At 48.7% G+C, this 22,890-nt stretch overlaps 1 long non-coding RNA gene across 3 annotated transcripts; it reads left to right on the top strand.

The window, feature by feature from the left end:
* The first annotated feature begins 1,236 nt into the window (after positions 1–1,236).
* LOC121029409 (uncharacterized) lies at positions 1,237–22,548 on the top strand. 3 transcript variants are annotated; one of them, XR_005789714.1, is made up of 4 exons: positions 1,237–1,324; positions 18,005–18,110; positions 18,751–18,850; positions 22,338–22,548. It is a non-coding gene; the product is annotated as an uncharacterized LOC121029409 (long non-coding RNA). The 3 variants fall into 3 exon arrangements; XR_005789715.1 differs by having other exon boundaries at positions 1,239–1,324; positions 18,018–18,110; XR_005789713.1 differs by lacking the exon at positions 1,237–1,324 and having other exon boundaries at positions 17,235–18,110.
* The last annotated feature ends 342 nt before the right edge of the window (positions 22,549–22,890 follow it).

The following is a 22,890-nucleotide window of genomic DNA, read 5'->3' as shown; positions in this document are numbered from 1 at the left end:
GCTGCCTGGGTGGCACGTAAGTCTCTCTGCTGCTATATGAACCCACGTCCGCTGGTTCTGTTCCCTCCCCCAAACTAGAGGGGTGCTCATTAGCATCCACCTGCCTCTCTCAGTCCCATTTAACTCCCACTTCCCCTAGGCTTTCCCTACAGGGTTTTTTTTTTTTTTTTTTTTTTTTTTTGCCCCCGCTCTTCATCCTTTCTCCTATTGGCTCTGGCTCCACCCCAGAACCTCCAAATCCTTCTTAAATGTGACAGCTAAAATAAGATACGGGAGAAGGCCAAGTGCAGTGGGATGATCGCACCCTGTCTTGCATGTGCTGCTTCCTCCTTCCTGGGTCCTGTCCCAGAGGTGTAGGCTGGCCTGTCACTGAGGATGTTATCAGGCTTGTGTCCCCTGCGATCCTGGGTCCCCTTGGGTTTTCTCCTTGCCTCCTCCAGGATGGGCAAGGCCGGTGTTTCACTTCTAAATGCCTTGCCTTGTATTTCACGCATCCTGAATGGATCCTTTTTCTAATCCGTCAAGCTTCCCCTGAATTATATCCCGGCTTCCTTGAAACTGTGTTTTCCTTCTGGTGCCCCAGGATAAGCCAGGATCTAGCTCTAAGATGCACTTAGCTGGCTTTGGTTTGTTCATTTGTTCACCTACCCACCCATTTAGTCAACAGTTACTGGGTTTCTCTGCACCAGCCCCTCTGCTGGCTTGCGGATGCCTAAGGCAGCCCCTGGCTTCCACGGAGGTTGTGGTCTTAGCAAAAAACATAGAAATGGGACAAGGGCTGAAAATATGAGGGGGACTAACCATGTCTCTGGGAGAACGCATTCTGGCTTAGAACTCCATTTCTGTAACGCCAGGTATGCTGCGGTAAACAAAATAAAAAACACCAACCAAACAAACAAAACAAACCTCCAACTCTCAGTACGTTAACACAATAAAGTCTTGTTGTTGTCATTGTTTTCTAATTCGTGCATTCCAATGTAGGTTTTGACTCCCCAGGGCAGCCAGCCTCGCTAGAGATTCTGCTGCTTCTATCCTCCGGCATCATGTCAACACGGGTCAACGGGTCAACATCCAGGTTGGCGGTGGCAGGGAAAGAAGATGTGGCAGAACTCACACGTGCTTTGAAGGGTCTTGGACTTCAAGACACCCACCGCACCCCTGCCCACACGCCATCGGCCGGGACTGGTCACGTGGCCCGCGCCGCCGTGCAGGGGATGCTGGGAGATTCCGCCTTGCCACGTGCTCCGGTGGAGGAGATGGATTGGTGAGCGCGTCATGTTGTCTCTCCCACAGCGACCCGCAGGGTGGAGTTGGGGAAGAAAAGGTCAGTGAGTCCCCATTACCACAATCAGCCGTCTCTCTTTAGCCACCTGCCTTCAAGTGTCAAAGGAGCTCTTGCTCTTCTAGAAGGGGGCCAGGGCCATGGGGCGCCTGGGTGGCGCAGTCGGTTAAGCGTCCACTTCAGCCAGGTCACGATCTCGCGGTCCGTGAGTTCGAGCCCCGCGTCGGGCTCTGGGCTGATGGCTCAGAGCTTGGAGCGTGTTTCCGATTCTGTGTCTCCCTCTCTCTCTGCCCCTCCCCCGTTCATGCTCTGTCTCTCTCTGTCCCAAAAAAAATAAATAAACGTTGAAAAAAAAAAATTTAGAAGCGGGCCAGGGCCAGAAGCCCGACATATCCTACCGGGGGAGGCCCTCCACAGGGTCCCATCCTTGGGGCAGTGGGCGGAGATCTTGGCTCCACCCTGAAATGGCAGTGGGCTTGGTCAGGGGGCCTCGAGGTCTCAGCACAGGGTGGTCTGGGGATCCCACTGTGTTGGTCTTGGGCCTGTTGTTGTCAAATCCCTGCCTTGCCTTTCCCCTGCATCTCATCGCTACCGGCTGCCTTCCGTAGGCTCTATGTCTGACTCCCAAAGGGGAGTGCAGGGTCGGGAAAGAAGCAGCAGGGGATGGCCCCTCTCTCCCTGCCTGGAGCAGCTGTGGCCCAGCTCTTCCTCTGGCGGCCATCACGGTCCCAGCTGTCCCAGGTGACCCCAGCTCCCCAGGCTCTGTCAGTAGCTTCCCCCCTTCCCTTTCTCTGTCCAGCCCCGGGGCTGGCGGTGGCTCCTGGAGGTTTGCTAATTTCTGAATTACTTCACTGCTCCATTTGGCTCTTGGCTCCTCCAACATCTGTGTAACCAGGGCCTGCAATACATTGCCTCCATTGTGTACTTGAATTGATTTCTGTTTTCCCATTTAGATACAGACTGAGACACCATGGACTTGGCAGGACCCTGGTAGGGGGCGGGGGAGGGAAGCGGGCAGAATGGTGCGGCTGTCAAGTGAGGTAGAAAATATGACAAACAGAGATGAGGTACAGATGATGGTCCCCTCCCTACCCCCTCTTTGTGGTCTCCAATACAGACATCCTCCCAAGGGCTGTGTCCTCCAAATTGGTCCCTGGCAGTAAAAGGGAGGGGGTAAGCATGCATTAGAAACAGACCCCGGCTGAGCTGGTCCTGAAGCAGAAGGGAAAATGGGCAGAGCCGAGTCCTCCGAGTTAGGGCAGAACTTTCTAGGAGCCCCCTGCAGTCAAGGCCTGTGTTGCCCCATCCATCCCAAAGCCTTGTGCTGGGAAAGCTCGTGGGGAGACGTTCGGGGGCAGGCAGGGCCTTGCCGCGTCACATCAATCACCCCCAGGAAGGGGACCAGCTTCTCAGCCAATGCGATGGGCGAACTCTGCCATCCATCGCGGCCCAGCTCACGGCAGTCCTGGCTGTGCAGGCAGCAGACAGTAGGCAGCAGAGTTCTCTGTATGCAGAAGAACAGCTTTGAGGCAGGGAAATAAATAAAATCAGAAATCATAAATAAAACCACTGGCCTTGTGTGTGGGGGGGGTGGTGGTGGTGAACCAGCAGCCCCCTGGGGAGCTAGGCTCTGCTTCCAAGGAGGTGATTAAATTCCAAGCCAACCCAGCACCATCCCCAGGAAAGGCAGGGCCAGGACTGTGGGGCTGCAGGAGAGGAATACAATCACAAAATGTTAGAAAACCGAGGGATTTCAGACCAAGAATCAGAACTTTGAAATTTGGAAGGACCTTCCCGGTGGCTCTCAACCCTGGCTTCACATTGGGAATAATGTGGTACCTCTTTGAAAAACTAGAAAGGCCCTAAAGATGCTGACTCAGCAAGGCTGGGGGGGGGGGGGGGGGGGCTCAGCTCCTCCAATGGTCTTGAAACGCACTCTAGTCCAGAAGCTTCAGGCACCACTGATAAGGAATCCAGGGGTTCTGAGAGCAGTGCCAAGGGGTTCCTCCACTAAAATCGAATCATGCAGCTCTCTTCCCAATGCACAGAAGAAATCAGGGTAATGAATAGAATGTTCTGTATTTAAAGTTTTCCCCCATAAATTTTCCCTCTCCTTTTGGCACCTGCTGCTGCGTGCCTGCCAGTAATCAGTGAGAAACCAATATGAACAGAAAATCTCAGAAGCCATTGATCACGTCTACTTTGACGACACTTTTTTTTTTTTTTTTTTTTTTTTGGTAAGCCCATGTGCTCAAGCTTATGTTTTGTATTGTGTTTCTAGCACAAATTTAATTAAATGTAACGTTTTCAGGCAATTTAAGCTCTGGATAAGAAAATCAGGTAGCAGTTCCCTCAAATCTTCTTTAGAACAAAGTGAGTAAATAAATAAGACTCCATCTGGGGCGCCTGGGTGGCGCAGTCGGTTAAGCGTCCGACTTCAGCCAGGTCACGATCTCGCGGTCCGTGAGTTCGAGCCCCGCGTCATGCTCTGGGCTGATGGCTCAGAGCCTGGAGCCTGTTTCACATTCTGTGTCTCCCTCTCTCTCTGCCCCTCCCCCGTTCATGCTCTGTCTCCTCTGTCCCAAAAATAAATAAACGTTGAAAAAAAAAATTAAAAAAAAAAAAAGACTCCATCTTTTGACCATCTTCAAAGCGTCCATAACAGGTGGTACAACCTTCCTAGAGGTCAAGACCCCAAATCCCAGAATTAGTCTGCCAGAGGTGAATGTCAGCCCCATTGATAATTAGACAATGACCTTGAATATGATAATTAACCTCCCTCTGCCTTAGTTTCTCCGTATGGGAACAGGGATAATAAATAGGATCCACATCACGTGGCTGTTGTGAGGCCTAAATAAATCTGTATATGTAAAGCTCTTCCAGCAGCACTGGGCACACAGAAATGCTATTAGCTAAACCCATTTGAGGATTCAGTAGGGGTGTGGGATAGCAGAGTTAGTATCTTTAAAGAGGGTGCTTTAGTCAAAGGAATAGTCTTTTTTTCCATTGGTTTTTTTTTTAACTTAATTTTTTAGAACAGTTTTAGGTTTGTGGCAAAATTAAAGTGAAGGCACAGAAATTTCCCAGACACCTACTGCCCTCACACATGCACAGCCTCCCCATTGTGAACATCACTCACCAAGTGGTACATTTGTTACATCTGATGAACTTACATTGATACATCATTATCTCCCAAAGTCCATAGTTTACATTAGGGTTCACTCTCAGTGTTGTGTACATTCTTTGGGTTTGTACAAATGTGTAATGACATGTATCCATCATGATGGTATCATAGAGACCATTTTCACTGCCCTAACTAAAACAATCCTCTGTGCTCTGCCTATTCATCCCTGGCAACCCCTCATCTTTTTATCTTTTTATCTTTATCTTTTTATCTTTTACCCCTTATCTTTTCATGGCTTGACACACCATTTCTTTCTAGCACTACATAACATTCCATTGTCTGGATGTGCCACAGTTTGTTTATCCATCCCCCTACGGAAGGGTGTTTTGGTTGTTTCTGTGTTTTGCCGAATATGAATAAAGCTGCTGTAAACATCCATGTGCAGACTTTTATAAGTTTTCAACTCCGTTGGGTAAATACCAATGAGAACAATTGCTGGACTGGATGGTCAGAGTGTGTTTAGTTTTGTCAGAAACCGCTAAACTGTCTTCCAAAGAGACTACGGTTTTGCATTCCCACCAGCAATGTATGAGAGTTCCCGTTGCTCCCCGTCTACATCAGCATTTGGTGCTGTCAGTGCTCTGGCTCGTGGTTATTCTAACAGCTGTGTGGTGCTAGCTCGTTGCTTTAACTTGCATTTCCCTGATGACATATGAGGTGGAGCATCTTTCCACATCTCTCGTGCCATCTGTATTTTCTTTGGTAGGGTGTCTGCTAAGGTCTTTGGCCCATTTTTTAAATTGGGTTATTTGCCTACTGTTGAGCTTGAAGAGTTCTTTGTATATTTTAGACAACAATCTTTTGTCAGATGTGTCTCTTGCAAGTATTTTCTCCCAGTCTGTGACTTGTCTTCTCATTCTCTTGATGTAATTTTTTAATCACACAATAATCCGTGAGTCATTCTCCTTCTGAAAACCCAAACAATATAGCAGTCTCTAGAATTACAAAGTAACGGCCCTTCCTTCTGGAGAGAGAGCCACTGCTCTCCAGCAGTTTGAGGACAGCCAAGTCTTCTTTTGGGAATCCATAAGTATCCGAAGACACTTGTCCTGTTCTCTAGGGACAGACAGTATTGGAGGGCAGACAGACAGGCAAATAAAGCGCAGCAGAAGGTGGTGACTGGAAAAAAGGCATCTAAGAGGAAAAAGCGCACGTACTTTTCCAGCATTCCCTGTGAGGAAGGTTGCAGAGTAGCTCTGGTGCCAGGGGCCAGACCAATGGTTCTCAAAGTGTGGCTTTGGACCAGCAGCATCAGCATCAACATCACAGGGAGGCTTGTTAGAAATGAAATCCTGGGGCCCACCTCGACCTGTGAGTCAGAAGCTCCGGGAGTAGGGTACAGCAGTCTGAATTTTGACAAGCCCTTGAGAAGATTCTGCTGTGCCCTGAAGGCTGAGAGCCACTGCCTTAGAACTAATCCCTCCAGAGCCATTCCCTGAGACTCCCTGTTCTGCAGCCTGTGACCAAGGAGGGCTGTGGACAAAATGGCTTCCAAGCTGTCCAGGAAGATGACGCCACAGGCATAAGGTCACCCACAGGGGCAGTGAGCGGGGCAGTGAAAGAGGCACAGAGCAGCTGCCCACTGTGTGGGGGTGGGGGTACAGGTGGAGAGGAATCACCTTAGCTATTTCTCCTTCAGGCCAGACCTTTTCCTGGGAGACATGTCTTAGCCCCTTCCCTTTGCTTAAGGGAAGTGTCACTGCACAAGGCTTAACGGATTCCTCTGGAGGAGGCAGCAAAGTGCACACACCATCCATAATGAATGAGCCCATTTCCTGTGTGAATCAGGCAGGAGTTGGGACAGATTAGCCCTGGTAATGGAGTTAAAGGCAAGCTCATCTGTTTGCAAGACTGTTGGGAAGTCCAAGTCCCTTTGTGCAGCTCTGTCTTTTGGGAATGGAGCAGAGAAGACAGCATCACGTTCCCTTGAGAGAGTCTGTTGCCTGGGCTTCTTCATGTAGACATTTTTAGGAGTGGCAGGAGGAACGTGAAAGCCTTGTTCCACAGCCTAAGACCCTGACTTGGTATAGTCATGGATGAAGCCCTTCGGCCTCTTGCATTTCACCCCTGCCCCACCTAAGACCCAGTTCTGGTTGGCGGGTAGGTGGGGGAACTCTGCTGCTTCCTCAGTATGAACTAATGATTTCTTCTTCTGAGGTTCACCTGTTTCTGGAGTCCCATGAGTTAAGATTACAAAAGAACCATTGCTATCCCATTAAACCAACTTGGATCCGCCCCGGGCCCAGGTCTGCAAGAGAGCAAATTACCAGGGGAGGAAAGGCAGTGAGACCCAAGGCTCCCCTCTTGCCCCCCGAGTCACCCTCCCTTGAGTTCTCCCCATCATTACCACCACCACCACTTGGCTGACCTTGGGAGCACCATGGCTCCTTTAAGGCAGTTTTCCAATCAGGCCACATTTTCTTTCATCCTTTCCTAGGCTGGGACAGTCAAACAAGGCTTTACTGGAAGCTCAAGGATATGATAAGAAAAAAAAAAAAAATGCAAAGGATTATAGGCAAATGGCCAATCTGGCTCACAGAGACATTCCTCCTTGGGGTGGTCTGGCCCCTTTCCTCCCTACCCTGTACCAGCCTCATTGCGATGATGCCATCTTGGTTCCCATGCTGAAAGCTCCTGCCTGGAAAACAGCCCCTTTGTGCCTGGGATCTAGGAAAATGAGGCCCAGGGAGAGAACGATGTTCCCCTCTGTAATCTAGGAACTACCTTCAGAGTTCTGGGTGTCTGAGGACTCCACACTTCTGGGTAAGACTGAAAAGGAGTATAAGAACACTCTCTTTAGGGGAGATACTGTCCCTTCCCCACAAAGGGGTAGTGCCAACAGGCACCAAAACTGGGTTAGGTACCAACACAATAAGCCTAAATCAATTCCAAAGGTAAATAAGCAGAGAACTGAGGGCCATTACTCTGGAGACATGCCCATACCCCTGCTTGGTCCCTAGATGACCAACATTGGCCTTTACCAAGCTGCTGTACCCTCTTGACATTGACCTCATGCCCAAAGATGCACTTGGTCCTACCCTCCTGCATCCCTCCCCTTCACCCTCCTCTTATGGTGGGCAGGCTTTGTTCCCCATCCTGGGGCTCCCAGTCTTCTTCTCCAGCTGAGGTTAACCTCTCAGTACATAAGTCATGACTGGAGGGGCTGCACTAAAGGTTTCCAGAATGACTTGAAGGTATCTTCCAGAATTACTTGAAGGTATCTAAGAATCTATAGCAAATGTGGGCCTACACCCACACAAAACACTGTCCAGGGTTAGAGTTGACTTGCAAGTCCCCAGTCACCAGCCACATCCGAGGAAGCCAGGCCCTAAGGTGGAGGGTCCAAGGGCTGAGACCCTTGCTGCTCTTTCCTGGGGTAGCCCAGGTTTCAGGTGAGTGCATGCCATTCTTCATGGAGGAAGTTACCCCCTGCCTTTGCTAAAAACCTTCTTATGACTCCCAACACCCACTGTGGATAAACTCCAAATAGCTCAAGGTCCTTGGCCCTGCCTGGGTGCCAAACCCAGCTCCATGCCGCTTGTCAGTACCCACCCCATCCTTTGCCTTGTGAACTCTGACCTATACGGTTGGGAGCCCTCCCTGAGCATCGAGAAGGAGTTCCTCAAGCTCTTCTGCATTCCCTCAGCACCTGTGTTTCTGTCATGTCCTCCCACAGGCCTCCTTACATCCTTTGGGAATGATCTATGAGCCCAACCTCCACAGCAGGCTGTGGGCCCCCAGCAGTGGTGGGGGGTGTTTTCCTGTACGTCTTTGTCTCCCTGTAGCCCACACACTGTGGGACACATGGAAGATGCCAAATGAACAGGGAACTGAAGAGGCTTGGCCGATCCCTGGCCAGGAAGCCCCACAGAGCTCCAGAGAGCATGGATTCCCCAGGGACCCAGCCCCTACAAGGGCTAGCTTTTCCTCTGGTGGGACCCGCTTGCATTCCCAGAATGTCTCTTTTTCCTCCCCAATGCTAAAGCAGAAACAACAAGGGAAGGAAATATGTGGAAACCCATCAGATGACTTTCCTTATTGTCTCTACGCCAGGTGTCCTTGGAGGGGTCAGAGCCCACTCTCCACTCCTCCCACCTGCCATATGGCTCCTTTGTAACAGGCAGGCCTAATTTTATAGTCAGAGGGAGGCAGCAAAGATGGAAACCTGCTTCAGGGACTTTAGCATCCTTGCCTCCTGTGGGATCAGTCTCCTTCCCAGAGAGCAGGTTTTCAGGACCCAGAGCCAAGACCATTTTAAGATGTGGGCAAAGAGAGTGTTTGCTGGGAGGTATGGTGTGCAAGGGAAGCTGTCTCAGGGAGTGGCAGGTCCCCCTCTTCCTCCAATACATCTGCCCACTGACTGTAACATTACTCAGAGGGCCAGTGTGGACACTTCATTCTTGGGGACTTGGGTTTAGACTAGAATTCACATGTGCCTGAGAGGAATAATAACTTAAGCAGTTATCAGTATACTCTTCAGGAAGAGTCACTTTAACAAATAATGAGAACTGTCTTAGCTAGGGCTAACTAACACAATGCCATAGATTTGGTGGCTTAAATAGTGGAAATTTATTTCTTAACAGTTCTGGAAGCTGGAAGTCTGAGATCAGGATGCCAGCATGGCCGGGTTCTAAGGAGAGCCTCCTTCCTGTCTTATACACAGTCTTCTTGGGCTGTGTCCTCATCCTGCAGAGAGAGAGCTCTGCTGTCTCTTCCTCTTCTTATAAGGCCACTAATCTCATCATGGGGCTCCACCCTCGTGACCTCATCACCTCCCTGAGGCCTCGCCTATAAATACCACCACCTTAGGGCTTCAACATATGAATTTGGAAGGGACACAACTATTCAATCCATGGCATTCTACTTCTTGTCTCCCTAAACTTCTGTCCCTCTCACATGCAAAATATATCCATTCCATCCCGACAGCCCTAAGAACCTTAATTAATTTCAGCATCAACTTTAAACTTTAAAATCCAAAGTTTCATCTGAGTATCTATACCAGACACGGGTGAGACTCGGGTATGATTCCCTCTCCATCTGTTCACCTGTGAATCCAGGGGACACACTCCCATTGCAAAATGGGGAAACAGGAAAGAAGGAAGGGTGATGGGTCCCAAACAAGTCAAGCAAGGAAAACTTCACAAGATCTTAAATCTTGAGAATGATGCTCTTTGGTTCATTGCTCTACCTTCTGGACCCGCTGGGATGGGGGTCCCACCTTTGCAGGTCTGCTGAGAGGGAGTCATGTCCCCAAGCCTCTGGGCAGCCCTGCCCCCAATCTTCCACAGGTTGTTCCCGGCCCCACATGTCTGCAGGGCAGTCCTGGGCCCTAGGCCTCAGGTCAGGGACTGTCTGGCCTATTGAAAATGAGACAGTGGCCCTGGTAGTCTCTGGATTGCCTCCAGGTCCAACTTCCCTCTTCTTGATGAATAGTGCATGCTCACATCAATAGCTCAATGATGTGGTCCTGGAGGAGCATCTAAGAAGTCCAACAGCTTCCCTCCACTTCATGTTATCTTCCCTGTCCCCTTTAGGTCAAGCTGTCTGTGTCATTGTGGTGTAATCCCATCTCTGCTCCTCCCTTCTGCTGAAATGGCTAGTAAGCCCATGAGTCCATTCGTGATCTCTTCATCAGATGGCTATTCAGCCATATTAGTGTTCTTTTCAGAACAAGATGTCTCAGTTGTTGCAATATGGATAGGCTGAGAAATTTCCCAGTCTCCCAGTTCTGGTTCCTTTTTGCTGAACAATTACCACTCTTTCAATGTTCTGCTTAGACATCACCTCAGCTAAGTATCCAGCTTCATCCCTCAAAAGTTCTACCTTCCACAAGATCTGAGAGGACAGTTCAGCCAAGTCCTTTGCCATTCCCTAACAAGGAATGCTCCGGTTTCCATGGACATGCTCCTCACTTCTGTTTGAGGCATCACCAGAATCACCTATATTTCTGAAATGCATCTCAAAACTCTTCAAGGATCTCCCATCACCCAGCTCCAAAGTCCCCTCCACATTTTTAGGTATTTGTTGTAGTAACATCCCACTTCATACCAAAACCTGTCTTACTCAGCATAGGCTGCCATAACAAAAATGCCATAGACTGGGGTAGCTTAAACAACAGGAATTTATTTCTTACAGGGCCTGGAAGTCCAAGATCAGGAACTGTTGGTTCCTAGTGACAGAGCCTTCTTCCTGGCTTGCAGACTGCCACCTTCTTGCTATGTCCTCACATGGCAGAGAGAGCCCTGATGTCTCCTCCTCTTCTCCTAAGGGCACTAAGCCCATTATGATGGCCTCATCCAAACTTAACTGTCTCCCAAAGACCTCATCTCTAAATAGGGCTTCAACATAGTAATTTGTTGGGGGGGGGGGCGCGGGGGGGAGACACAATTTAGCCTATAGCAAGAACAATTCCATGCAAGAATAAGGGAGCTCATTTAAGTCTCCTGGACAGAAAAACTAAGGCAAACCTCCTATATTTTCATAGTGCTTCATATCAAGCAAGGATATTAATATGGTTGTTCAGGTTGTACACTGCACAAGCCTATCAGTTACCTGTCGCTTTAGAGACCTTGTAGATTTGAAAGCTTAATCTGACCATTTCATGACAGATAGGATGTATTTTTTTCTAAGAAAATGAGTATATTAAGATAAATTTCTAGTTTATAACACTAAAATGTCTTGAAGAAGGGTTCATTGTTTTTGTCCACACAAAACATAGTATATAAACTAGATTAGACCTTATGCAAAATCTCCTTTGATTTCTTTTTTTAAAAGTTTACTCATTTATTTCGAGGGAGAGAGAGAATCCCAAGCAGGCTCTGCACTGATGTTGCAGAGCCCAGGGTAGGGCTCAATCTCACAAACCATGAGATCATGACCTGAGCCAAAATCCAGAGTCAGACGCCTAACTAACTGAGCTACCCAGATGCCCCATCTCCTTTTGATAGCTAGCTCAAGATAATGCTATGAGTAGTTATTTGGGGTCCATTTTACTGGTGAGGAAGTTGAAATGAGGAGGATCAAATTCACCCAGGGGGTTAGTAAAGAATTAGCCTGCCTGTGATGCAGCCCAAGACAGAGCGTCTTTCCCACTGTGTCTGGCCACTTTAGACATGGTCCTGTGTCTGGCTCCACTACCTTCTATGAAGATGTTTGGGGTTTTTGTTTTATTTATTTATTTATTTATTTATTTAAATTAGAGAGAGAGCATGCATGAGAGGGGTGGAGAGAGAGAGAGAGAGAGAGATTGAGAACCTTAGTCTGGCTCCATGCTCAGCGTGGAGCCTGATATGGGGCTCAAACCCACAACCCTGGGATCATGACCTGAGCTGAAATCAAGAGTCAGGCACTCAACTGACTGAGCCACCCAGGTGCTCCTATGAAAACATTTCTATTGATGGTCCCCCTTGAGGAGAAGCTGTGGAAGGACTGATCTCTCCACATCCTGCCTCTCCCAGGCATCCCCTCATCAGCTCTGCCAGGGAGCTCTCGCCCCACAAAAGAGCCACCTAGCTCAGGAGAATGGTGCACCAAGAGCTGGCATCCCCAACCCCAACTTGACCCTGATGGTTGAGCCCAGGGAAGGAGGAGGGCTCTTTGGACCTTCAGAGCTTGCTTTGCTGGAATATGGGGGCTGAAGTGAGGAGGAGATGGAACCCCAGAGTGTCCCTCAAGTGAAGTCTCACTAAAACATCTACGGGGAGATACACTGAGAAATGAATATGGATTTCTACTTTGCAATGAGATGGGGAATCCTCAGGTTCTTTTTTGAAATAATTAATTAATTAATAGTAAAATGAAGAACAATGCCGGTTGGAAGGGCTTGGAACTTCAGTCACTGAAACCTGTGAACCATTATTTATTTTTATTTTTTTATTTTTTTTTAATTTTTTTTTCAACGTTTATTTATTTTTGGGACAGAGAGAGGCAGAGCCATGACGGGGGGAGTGGCGGCGTGAGAGTTGGGCTCTGGCTCGGATACAGTTTCAGGCTCTGAGCCATCAGCCCAGAGCCTGACGCGAGGCTCGAACTCACGGACCGCGAGATCGTGACCTGGCTGAAGTCGGACGCTTAACCGACTGCGCCACCCAGGCGCCCCCCATTATTTCTTTTTAAATTGAGATATGGCATACATACAATAAAGTACACAGGTCTTAAGTGTACAGCTTATTGGGTTCTTATCTGTGGATATGCCTGTGTAACCATACAGCCCCCCAGCATGCTCCTGCCCAGGGGTCCTGGTGTCCCTTCCCAGTCTCCAACCCACCCCAGTGGTAACTGCTGTTCTGATCCCTGTCACCAAGACTACCTTTGTCTATTCTTGAACTTCATATAAATTGACTCATACAGTATGTTTCCTTTTGTGTCTGGCTTCTTTCACCCAACAGAAGATCTATGAGATTCATCTATGTTGTTTTGTGTAACCATAGTTTGCTCCTTGTCTGTGCTGGGTAAGTATGTGTGAATGTGCCACAAAGTATGTATCTGTTCTATTACTGATAAATATTGGCTAACTTCTAGTTGGGGCCATGATGAACGTTCTTATGGGAACGTTCTTATGCGTGTTGTTTTATGGACACAAGCCCTGATTTCTCTAAGATAGATACCTATCATGGATTGCTGGGGTTTAGAGAGGCTTTCACAGCATGATTAGATGAGTGGGGGGACGAGGGGTAGGTCAGACAGATTTGTTTCAAGTGCCCATGTCACCACTGCTTGACCTTGGGTTGTCTACGTGCCTTTTCTGTGCCTCAGCACTCTCCATCTGTAAAATGAGGCCTAAGAAGACATCCCTCAGGTGGTCAGTGTAAGACTGCAAAGAAATAATACCTGTTAAGCACCTGGTACAGCACACTTTTCTTAGCACACTGAAGAAAATAATCATTTCTGGCTCCTTTACTCCACCACTCATGTTTCACTAGCCTCAGTCCAGCCTCCCCTCAGGAAAAGAGTACCTGCATCCTTCACCAATAAGCCAGGTAAGATGTGTAGGTGGGACCCTGCCTTCAAAGCTTGTATTACTCCCTTGTTCTAGAATGGCTTGGCCTCTATGGTGGATATGCATGGTTTGTTCTGCCCAAAACAGTATCCTCATCTTCTGGAAAGCTTCCCGTGAACCACATGGTTCTGGTGAGGACTGCTAATCATGGATCCCATTCCTGCCCCCACACCTCCAAGTCCAAGGGTTGATCACATGACACAGACCTGGCCAATCACAACCCTTCCCTAGGAGTTTCAGACAAGATCTCAGAAGAAAGAGCCCTCTCCTCTTTGCTCACAAAGTTTCCAGACAGACTCCTTGTCAGAGCTGGTCATTGATCAGTTTCTCAACAACTCCCTACCCTCTACCTACAACACAAAATAAAAAGGTCAATGAGATCAGAGTTTACACTGAGGTGGGAAGCAGAGGAAAGAGAGGGAAGGAAACAGAGCAATTGACAACCATGTCTTTGGTTCCAGGTATTCATGAGGCCAGTGGCTTTGCTAGCCTTCTGAGTAATTTGGTTACACAAGGCAATAAATCTCTCATTCTTTTGAAGCCATCTTTAGTTAGGTTTCTGTCTCTGGCTCCCAAGATAGTTCTGACAAATATACTCTGCATGAAGTGTTCAAACCAAAGGCCTTTGAGGGCCTACCTCTAATCTTTCTCAAGCTCCATCCACCTGGCCCTTCTCTTTGCACCAAACCATCACAAACCTGCTCTTTGCTTTTGAAGCCATGGCCAGTGGTCACTTGTTAAGCACACACCTGGAGTGTGCAGCCCCCGCGTGGGCTCTGGCTGCACAGAAGGCAAGTGGATGGCCTGGGCCCCCCGACCTTGAGCTTTGTACCATCCCTGCACAATTTCTCATAATTGCTCTCTGATTTATGCTCCTTTCCTTGGCATGGTATTGACAAACGGAAGATTTGATAGATTCTCTCCAGGTCATCTATTTAAGGTATCCTCAGTTAATGCAGGAAAGCAATGATGTTCGGTTTTTAAGTGATTGAACTCTACCGCATGTTATTTTTAGCAACATGCCCAAAGTCCTGAGCAGCTGCCCTGGCCTGAGTTGGGGAGTGGACCTGTTGGCCCCAGGGAGATGGATCCTGCCTGACTGCCGCCTTCCTAGGTGGTCTCAGAAAACTCTAAAATCATATTCCCAGCAGTTCTCACCAGGAGAAGGTGCATAGTGAGAGAGCGAGACACCTGAACTCTGAAGCCAAAGACCAAATAAAGTTGAGGGAAGAGGGAGGAGAGTCCTGTCCACCCCTGTTCCAGTGCCTGCAGGACCCTAATGCCCCATTAGACTAGCCACCTGACATCCCCCCGTGAGAGGGAAGCCCTGACACGAGCTGTGATAGATCACATCATGTAGCTGCAATTGGTTACATCTCCCCCTATTCACACCTTTTGCCACACAACTTTGTTGTGTGTACTGACCTGGGTGGAGTAAGATCTATCCCTTGATTCACTTTCAGCTTGTCCAATGAGATATTTGTGGGGAGACATGAAGGAGGCTGGAAGTAGTGCCTCTTAAACCTCTACCCTCACATGGGGCACATGCCCAGGCCAGACTGATGGAGGATGAGAGACATGTGGGGCCGAACCAAGTCAGCCCAGTCCTCCTAGCCAAGTCCAGCCCATCTCAGCCAATAGCCATCCCACCTCCAGAGAGGTGAGTAAATCCAGCTGAGGCCAAAAGACCCAGACAGCTGAGCCCAGCTATTTCGATGTTCACAGTTTAAAGTCACTGAGTTTGGGGGTAGTCGGTTAGGTAGCATGAATTGTGGCTAATGCATAACTAATACATAGCCGTAATGCAGAGGCTGTCAAATCACACATGTGCAGACAAGCCAGATGGGTAAGAATGGTGAACCACTGAAAGATCTGAGTTAAGGTATTTGAAGCCAAAAGGTTTTTTTTTTTAAGTTTATTTATTTTGAGAGAGAGAGGGGTGGAGGGAGAAGGGCAGAGAGTGGGAGGGAGAGAGAAAATCCCAAGCAGGCTCCACACTGCTAGCACAGAACCCGATGCAGGGCTTGAACTCAGCAACCATGATATCATGACCTGAGCCAAAACCAAGAGTCTATCACTTAACCAACTGAGCCCCAGGTGCTGCTGAAGCCAAGAGTTTTTTGAGAATTGCTTTTGAGGGTCTACAGTAACTAAAGTATTTATGTATGTACATATATAAATTGTATATGTAAAGTTAACCAATTGTTTTCAGGCTGAGGCATGTCCTTTAAGGAAAAATAAACTCAATTATGATCAACTTATTGCTATGGCAGTGAGAGCTGTTAAATCATGTGGAAAATAATTTTAGCTGTTAGTCACATATTTTCCTTGCAATGGGTGCAAACCAAAAATGTTCTTTATCATAGGATTCTGTGCTTTTTGTTTCCTTTGGTGGTTTTAACTCTTACTCCTACATTTCTAGCAGCCTCTTCTCCTCCTCAGGTACCCAGTGCCCTAAGGCACTGGAATGGGAGTGGGATTTGAGGCATATTTTTCTTCCAGAATACTTCTACTGTTAGAAGAGAGGAAAAGGAGGTACGCCTGGGTGGCTCAGTTGGTTGAGCATCTGACTCTTGATTTCAGCTCATGTCATGATCCCCAAGTTCATGAAATGGAACCCCACATCAGGCTCTGTGCTGACAGCATGGAGCCTGCCTCGGATTCTCTCTCTCCCTGTCTCTCTCTGTCCCTCCCCCACTCATGTGTGCACACATGCCCTCTCTCAAAATAAATATACATATAAAAAAAGAGAGGAAAAGGAGATCTTGGGGGACCTGAAAAGAGCTAAATGTGGCCATGGTGGCATATCCTTGAAGAGTCATATTTAATCTAATAAACCTGTGTGAAATTTGCCAGTGATTCTGGATTAATGGTCCCCTTAGGAGCCTTGCAGAAACAAACACAAGTCTTTTATGAAGGACACACGTTAAATACAGATTTCAAAGCATTCTCACAGATAAAATTGCGAAGAACATGAGTTCACAGTTTAAAAAACCAAACGCACAAGGAAACAAGCCACCATGAGCAAGCGTTCTCAGAAACAACCAACTGGAAATCAAATCACCAAAAATAAGAAGCATCATAATCTTCAGACACCCAGGACAAAAGGCTGATGTGTTTCAAGGATTGAAGGGCCACTGGAAGTATGGTGAAGCAAAGAACTACCAAAATTGACCAGTTTGCAAAAGAACTAAATAGGGCTTCCATAAACGAAGCAAATAAGTGAAATTAAAAACTCAATAAAAGAGGCAAATAGCATTGCTGGAGTGAGAATTTGTGAACTAGAAAATTGACGAGTTGACCTCACTGCCTAGGAACCTGGGTGTGTGGCATGAGGAGACTAGATCCCAGTTGCTGGAAGGACAGGGGGCAGCTGAACGGGAAGACGGGGGCGGGGTCAGCCCAGCAGCATCGCATTCCCCGAAGTGAGATGGGCAGATAGAAAAGCATTGGCCACTGTACTTTCTCTGGTAGGAAGGACTTTGTGGAATTGCGGGGACAGAGAAGCAGGTGGGGGGGGGGTGTCTGGTCTATAAGACAGAAGCCAGTATTATAATAAGCTGCATCCAAAGGACCACCCAGAGTCACACCGTGCTTTGTAAGACAGTCACAGCAGGTGTCTTGGTTATCTGCTGTATAACAAGCCACCTCAAAACTTAGGGGCTTAAGACAACAGTGATCCCTTATTTTGCTCAGGATGCCGCCATCTGGGCAGGGGTTGGTGGGGACAGCTGGCCTCTGCTCCCCATCGCATTAGCTGGGTTGCTCAACTAGAGGTGGGAGGATCACTTTCCAAGTGGCCCATATGGCTGGGGAGTTGGTGCTGGCTGTCAGCTAGGAGCCTGCTGGGTCCTCAGCTCCATATGTGTCTCTCTACCCACCGTTTGTACTTCCTCACAGCATGGTGGCCGAGTCTCCAAACAGAAGGCAGAAGTGCATGACTTTTTTACTACCTAGCCTCCGAAGCCACATGGTGTCACTTTAGCTATACTCCATTGGTCGAGATAGTCACAAAGATCTGCCCTGGTTCAAGGAGGAGGGGGAGAGGGAAGGTTCTAGAAGAGCATATGGCATGAGAGATGCTGCTCTACCATCTTCAGAAAATGGCAATGTCAAAGCAGGTGATGGCAATCCAGGGTCAGGTGATGGCTAGACACCTAGGCAGGCAGCCAACCAAGGCATCAGCACCCAACTGGGATTTGGTGGCAGGACCTCGGCCCCTGAGTCGGGGGACAGCTGATAAGAGCGCAGCCAAGCCTGGGACTTTATCAGAAGATGGTGTAACAGAGTGGTCAAGAGCAGATTCTCGAACCAGATTCCCTGCATTTGAATCCTGGCTTCACCAATTAGTAGTTTAAGATCTGGGGCAAGGAGAGTGACCCCTCTTGGCCTCGGTTTCCCCATCTGTTAAATGGGATAACAATAGAACATACCTCACAGGTTTGTTGTGAGGATTCAGCCAGTTAATAGAGGTAAGAGCTTAGAACAGTGTCTGGCCCTCAGCAAATGCTGTGTAAGGATAAGCTAATGTTGGTAAGAGACTCTTTTCACAGAAAAGCACCAGAAACCAAACAGGGAACAGAACTGCCAAATGGTGTGTATCAGAGCTCCGAAGAGAGGCAGACTTCCAGGAATGAGAACTTCTGGTAACAAGAAGGATGCCCCTGGGGGGGCGGGGGTCCCAGAGGCCTGGGAGGAGGTGGGGCCTAAGGCGGATTCTTGGTGCATGAGGGAGGTGTCCTTGGAGCGGAGACAGTGGTCTCTCAGCCCGGGGCCTGGAGGTCCTGCCGGGCTCAGAGGCAATACCAAGTTCAAACGCTATAAAATGCTCTGCAATGTTGTTCGAGCAATAAAAATAGCAAGGAGTCCTGAGGCTACTTAGAAATAGAACAACTGTTTTCTCCTTAATGAGCCGCCATACGCAGCATTTAATTAAAACTGCAAGAGCTTCCCGGGAACGTGGACCGAGGGGGCGTGCAAGGCGGGGTCACAGGCGCTTGCTTGTCAGGGCTGGGGGTGCCTCTCAGGGGCGGGGCGCAGGCGCACCCCCACCCCACTCCTTTCTGCTTTCCGGTTTCCCAGGAACCCTCCTAATGGTTTCCACCGGCTCTTCGTCGTGGTGAACAGTCACTCTCCACTGGCTTCAAGTATCTGTGGGGCAGCCTAGGGTAACTTGCTTTGCCTCTCTGAGCTTTAGTTTCCCCATCTGGAAAATAGAGATAATGAGGCATCCTTGATAGAGATACATCCTGGAAGTGCCCGAAACTCGTTTTCTTCCCTCCCCAGACTGTCGTGCTCAGGACAGTGGATGCTTTGAGGGCTGCGGGTATCGTTTTCCAAGCCACATCCTGTACGGTGCTCCTTGGAAAGGGGCTTCCAAAGTCAGGTAAGTCTGGAAACGCGGTGCTCTCCATGCACTCCTCCCCACTCGCAGGGGGCAAAAAACATGGGTATTTTAAGTGCTCCGAGAAGTTCCCGTCTGAAGAATCCTGCTTTGTTGAACCTCGCGTTCTAAAATGTCTCACCGTGGAAACACTTTTAAACTGATTTAACATGAATTTTCTTTATTTGTTTCACCCATTAGCATCATGGGGGGGGGGCAAAGGAAACACCGAGATGGTACAAATCACACGTGTAAACCTCTTCATCTCTGTCAACTGTCTTCTCATCTGAGAAACCAGGGTAAGTAACACACACCTTGCAGGTGGCTCTGAAGATTAGATGCAGTATACATAAAACACCCGCCCCACGGCCTGGCCCACGATGGGCCAGCCGGCAGTGAGCTGAAGCTGCTGTGACGTACACAGGCACACAGGTACAGGAAATGATACAGAAGGATGCGGATACCAAAGGTGAGAAATGAGGCAGGGCCTTGGCCAAAGAGGGTGAGACCAGCACAGGCTGACTGGGGCTGAGCCCAGGGGTCCTTAAATCTCCTAGACCAACCCACGGATTGTTCCCAGCACCAGGGGCAGAGCGGGGCCTGCAGGAGAGGGATGCGTGGCCTTGGCAAGGGCCTGGCAGACCACTGGGCACAGGGGCAGGTAAGGAAGTCATTTATTAACTATATTTATTGAGCACCTACCACCTGCCCGGCACTCTTAGCCACAGGGGAAACATCAGTGAACCAAAGTCCCTGCCCTCGTGGAAGTTACACTGTCAACACATTTTCTTAAAATTAGTAATTCATTAGGTGAGAATAAGTGCAAAAATAAATAAATAAATAAGCCGAGTAAAGGGGTAGATAATGATGATGGGTGGGTGTTACTTCTAATAGGATGGTCAGGGAGAGCCTCTCAGAGGAGGTGATATGAGCAGAAAGTGAAGACAGGAAGGTGACTGCAGGTTCTCTGAGTCATTTCCTCCTCCTCCAACTCCTCCTCCTCCTCCTCCTCCTCCTCCTCCTCCTTAATGAGATCTATCTCTAAGGCCCCACAGACCTCCTCACCTGCTGAGCTAAGCAAGACCGGTTCAGGAACAGGCCTTCCTGGGGTGCAGTTCCAGAACTTGCCACAAGGTGGAGGTAGTGACTCTAACCCGGTCCAGGGGCCTAGAGTCTGTTGAGGAATCCAGAAGACCCTTGAATTCAAGGCTCCCGCCCCTAGAATCCTATCAAGGTTGAGAATAATCTCTGGCTGTCTGCAGCCACAGGCACCCCATATAATCTGAGGTGGTAAACACCTCCCACGGTGTGGTGGGGGCCTTTGGCCATCTGCCACCCGGTGTCTGGGAGGCTTGGGACTGGGGGAGGGAGAGAGAGTGAGAGCCCCACAGAACTTTCAGGGAGGCTGAGGGAGGGAGGGGTGCACAGCCCCCCAGCACAAGATCCAGGGGTCCCAGGGCTGAGACTGGCACCACCCAGAGAGCAGTTCCAGCCAGGACTTCTTCTCATGATGGGGGATGGCTGTGGAGGTTTAAGACATCCATCTGCCTCTGGCTGAGGGGCAAGGCAGGTGAGGAAGCGGGAAGTGGAGAGAGAATTGGCTATAAAAGCTGAGTCCTGAGTTCAGTACAGTCAGGCTTCGGGGAGTAACAACCACGCGTGTGCGGTTTATGGCTGGCTAGTTGCTCCTATAAATTCATCTGAGCATTGGGAGAGGCGGCTGTGAGCTTGCTGGTTGCCTGCCACGATTTGGGGTGAAGGGGACCCAATCAGAGCCCCCAGCCCTGTTTTCCCTTGGGAAGTAGCTACAGGACGGTCCTTGGTGGCAGAACCGCCAAGACCCCCTGTTTGGGGTCTTCCCCAAGCTCCCACTGGAAAGGTGGCTTGCTCCCCTTGGCAGCCAGGACCTACTTCCACCCCCCCCTCTCTGAGAGGATTGATTGCCTTCCCAGACTCATTCCAGGGAGTCAGAGTTGCAGGATTTCCACTTTACCTGGCATTTTGCTCCCCAGTAACGTGAACAGATGCTGCAGGGCTCTCTGTGAGGATCCCCAGGTAAGGAGGGTAGATTCTCCCCAGTGAGGTTCTTTGCTTTCCTCTGGGAGGAGAAATCCATTTCGCACTGCTCTGTGATTTCACTAACCTTTAAATGCACGGGCTGAGGGCTCAGGTGTACCTCCACCTGTTCCCCGCCTCTCATCTTCTGGAAGAGGGGCAAATAATACTTAGCTGGCAGGGTCATTTGGTCAACTTAATAAGACAATATGTCTAAATGGCACCTGGCACCTCATCAGGACTCAACGAATAATAATTACATTGATGTCTGCAGAGGACGAGGTACACCTTCTTATCTATGATCTTGTTTATTCCACCAAACAACCCTGTTTGGCACCTTCCGCTTTTTTTTTTTTCTTATTTCATAAATTTTTTTTTTTTCCACAAGGAACATCTGAGAACGTTCTCATCATAACAAAATCGAGCATCATAATTCGGAGTAAAATACAAATGTTGCTCCTTACTACCCCCTCGGCGTATACCCTACCCCATCCTTCCACATACAACATATTCCCCAGAGGTAACTACTGGCATAAGTTTGGTGTTCATGTTCCCAGACTTCAAATATATATACTTTTTTAGTGTTTATTTTTTTATTTTGAGAGAGAGTGTGCACATGAGCAGGAGAGGAGCAGAGAGAGAGAGAGAGAGAGAGAGAGAGAGAGAATCCCAAGCAGGCTCCACACGCTCAGCACAGAGCCTGACACAGGGCTCGAACCCATGAACCGTGAGATCATGACCTGAGCCGAAACCAAGAGTCAGATGCGCAACTGACTGAGCCACCCAGGTGCCCCTATATACTTTTTTTTTTTTTTAAAGCAATACACTCTTTGGAGCTGTAAAATTCAGTTCCACGTTGGGTAGCATTAGATGAAGATTACCCTTCGAGTAAACTGGAGAATGTGCACACCCACAGCTGTTTCTTCCAGGCAGCATTTAGTTTCATATCAACCCTCGATGTGCCAATTGCAAATGAGCTTCTTAAAACAGGCCTTCAGAAGGTGGTCTGGCAATACTATGTAAGTAATTACCGGTAAGATCTAGGTGTGTATGTGTATTCTCTGACTCACTTGTCTACCAAATGGCCACAACCTCTGTTCCAAGTTTGGATCGGGGGATAAGGCTACATATCCCAGGGACGTGGTTCTTTGGGCCACTTTCTTTTGAAATGAGGAGCCAAGCACAGAGGATGTGTCTGGCTGCATAGAGGTTGGGTCAAGCCTAATTCTGGGTTCTGAGCTCTGTTTGGGCAGGGACAACAGTGTCCCGTGGACTCCGGGGAACCTGTATGGCTGGAAGTGGGCCACCCAGTCCCCACCTGCTGTCCCCCAAGCTGTCCTGGGGCCTGGAAGCACAGAACCTGCTGAGCCGCAGAGTGTCCACGAGTGCTCTTCCCAGGCTCCACACTCTGTATGTTCTTTCACCCACTCCGCAGGCCAGCTGTAGGAGCCGGGTGTGCTGACCAGGGTCCCCCTTCTGTTGATGGAGACACTGAGCTTCGAGACGGAACACACCCAAGAACATACAACTAGAAAGTGGCAGCACTGGAACTGCAGCCAGCTGCCACGGGGGGGACTCACTCATACTTGTATACAAGTAACATGGGAGTACGTTCAGATTGTATGTGAAATAAACATGAAACTCTTTTCGGGCCCCAGAAGTCACCTCCCTCCATAGCTGACCGCCCTTATGTGTCAAGTTGTGTCCTTCACACACACGCACACAGTTGTGTCCTTTTCACACACACACACACACACACACACACACACACTTGCTATTATAAAAATATAAAAGAGATTACACTATAAAAAATATTGCTATGACCTTTCTTTACATAGCAATGTGTTTCCACATTCATGTATTTGGACCTATTGCCTTTATAAAAAATTTTTTTTAACATGTATTTATTTTTGAGAGACAGAGACAGAGCATGAGCAGGGGAGGGGCAGAAAGAGAGGGAGACACAGAATCCGAAGCAGGCTCCAGGC

This window comes from Herpailurus yagouaroundi, unplaced genomic scaffold, assembly GCF_014898765.1.
Source record: "Herpailurus yagouaroundi ecotype Mexico unplaced genomic scaffold, PumYag 139, whole genome shotgun sequence".
In the NCBI taxonomy this organism is placed as follows: Eukaryota; Metazoa; Chordata; class Mammalia; order Carnivora; family Felidae; genus Herpailurus; species Herpailurus yagouaroundi.
This window is presented reverse-complemented; position numbering and strand designations above follow the sequence as displayed.